General features: G+C 44.3%; 1 protein-coding gene across 1 annotated transcript in view; it reads right to left on the reverse strand.

Annotated features, from left to right (window-relative positions):
- LOC102372465 (TBC1 domain family member 22A-like) overlaps positions 1–2,802 on the reverse strand; it is a 172,356-nt gene that overhangs the window by 26,484 nt on the left and 143,070 nt on the right. The window lies entirely within an intron of this gene.

Consider the following 2,802-nt stretch of genomic DNA (forward strand, 5'->3'; position numbering starts at 1 on the left):
AAAAACAAGGAAACAAGAATAAAAGTGAAACTATATTTTTCAGACTTAGTCAGTACAACAATGTATTGCAATGAATACACAGTTCTCTCTGAAAACTACAGCTCTTAAATATAATGAAATCTGCTTTTTTTAAAGAAAGAAAAATATAACAAGGTTGCCCAATGTGACAAAAGGATGGATTTCAACTAACTCAAGGAGATGCTAGGCAAGTTGCAATGGGAGAGCAGACTGAAGGATCAAGACGCCCAGGAGGGCTGGCAGTTTCTAAAGGGCATGGTATTGGAATCATTTCTTGTTGAGTTTCCAACATAATGGAAGTACAAGAACAGCCAGAGACCAGTGGGGCTGCACAAGGTGTTTCTAAGGTGCCTCAAAATCAAAAGGAAAATAGAAGGATGGCAGCAGAGGGATGGGTAGGTCATCAAGGAAGTATACTAAGAAATAGCAAGAACTTTCAGAGACAGAATCAGAGAGGCAAAGACATCTGGCAAGGGAAATTAGGGGCAAAAAGAGGTTTTATAAATATACTGCTCAGAAAAGAAAGGCCAAAGAAGCTGTGAGTCAATTGCTAATAAACAGGACGAGCTCTTTACAGAAAATATAAAGGTGGCAGTTATACAATAGCTACTTTGCCTTGGTTTTTCCAATACGCTACAAGCAAACAGTTAATAAGAATTACAGTATATGGAGAAAGAAAGGGACACACTGAGGGTTAGTTATAACAAGAGAAACCTTCAGAGAGCTTTTGATCAGTTTTAATGAATTCAAGTCAGCAGGGCCTGATGAATTTCACCCCAAGGTACTGAAGGTATTTTCTGAAGGGATCTTGGAGCTTTGACAACAGTATTTACCAAGTTGCGGGACAGAGGCAAGTACCAGAGGACTTGAAAAGGGCCAATATAGTTATCCTCTTTAAAAAAATGGCAAAAACGAGCACCTGGAGAATTATAGGCCAGTTAGCTTGACATCAAGAGCTGAGAAGCTACTGGAGCAATTTATGAAGTCCATATGTAGGAGGAAAGTCTGATCATAAGCAGATAGACTAGATTTGCAAAGGACCAATTGTGTGAAAGAAATTTGATATTCTGCATCAACAAAGTACCTGGCTATGTGGATGAAAGGTATGCAATAGACCTTCGGCCTTGGACTTTAGTAAATCTTTTGACTAAGTTCCACACAACCTTATAAACAAACTGGAGAAATGTGGGCTAAACAAAATGACTACACAGTGGATAGACAACTAGCTTAACAGCCATTAGAAAAGGGTAATTATAAATCAATCTATGTTGGAATAGCAGGGGGTTTTGAGTGGAGCCCCATAGTGGTGTGTCCCAAGTCTGATGCTATTCAACATACTTATTAGTGATTTTGGAGCTGGAATAGAAAGTGCTCTGAGCAAATGTACAGATGACATGAACTAGGAAGGACTGTAAACAAATTGGAGGATAAGAGTAGAATTCATAGATTTCATGGACATTAGGACTGGAAGGGATATCAGAAGATCATAGGGGCAGGAAGTTAGCTAGAGTCAAAGGATCCCAGCAAGATAAGCGTCCAAACACTTCTTAAAAAGAAACCAGAGTAGGTGCTTACACCACTTCTGGAGGTAGGCTATTCCAGGCCTTGGGGGCTTGGACAGTGAAGAAAATTTTCCTCTCTTCACAACGCCTATTCTTTTGCCCTCTCATCTCCATGGATCTCCTCTGGACTCTCTCAAGCTTCTCAACATCCTTCTTGAATTGTGGAGCCCAGAATTGATGCACTACTCCAGCTGCGGCCACATCAAGGCAGAGTACAGCGGGAGGATGACATCCTGAGATTTGCTTAAGAAGCATCTATGGATGCAAACAAGAGTTTTGTTCACTTTACCAGCTGAGACATTGTATTGGTGGCTCATGTTCATCTTGTGGTTAATCATGACTCCCAAGTCCCTTTCGGCCATTGTTGTAGTGAGCGTAGCACTGCCGAGCCTATAAGTGTGATGCGGGGTTCCCCCCCTGCCGGTGGAATACCTTGCATTTTTCTGTATTGAATGTCATCAGGTTTTTATCCACCCACTTTCTAAGCCTCTCAAGGCCAACCTGGATCAACAGCCTATCCTCAGATATGGACGCCTGCGGCAGGGAACTGTTGGTGCCTGCCACTTTAAGACCTAGGCCAAGCAGCCAGCACGTGCCTGATTGCGGTGGCCATTTTAGATTTCTGGCCGCCCATATAAACAGGGCAGTTCGCTGAGGGCAGGGGAGGTAGCAACATCGCCTGGCTGCAAGGCTGAAGCTGTGATCTCGGAGGAAAGGCAGCAAGAGGGCACAGCAGCCCCCTGGCTCTCCAGGGACCTAGCAGACCTCCTGAGGCTAAAAAGAAAGGCCTAAAAAGGATGGAGGATGGGATTCACCTCCAAGGAGGAATATTCTGCACTGGTCCGGTCCTGCAGGGAGCAAACCAAGAAAGCCAAAGCTGCAACTGAACTCCAACTAGCTTCGAGTATCAAGGACAATAAAAACTCCTTTTTCAGATATGTGGGGAGCCAGAGGAAAAGCAAGGGCATCATTGGACCCCTGCTAAACCAGATGGGACAACTGACAACTGAAGCCCAGGAAAAAGCCAACCTATTAAATGGGTAATTTGCGTTGGTCTTTCATCAGTCCCATGGGACGCCCATGCCCACTACGGGACAGGGAGGTCTGGGTGAGGGAGATCCCCTGCCCTCCATCAATGTTGACCTCGTGAAGGAACACCTTGAGAGGCTAGATACCTTCAAGTCAGCTGGCCCTGACAATCTACACTCCAGGGTACTCAAGG

The sequence above is a fragment of the Alligator sinensis genome, unplaced genomic scaffold (genome assembly GCF_000455745.1).
Source record: "Alligator sinensis unplaced genomic scaffold, ASM45574v1 scaffold361_1, whole genome shotgun sequence".
NCBI classification, from domain to species: Eukaryota; Metazoa; Chordata; order Crocodylia; family Alligatoridae; genus Alligator; species Alligator sinensis.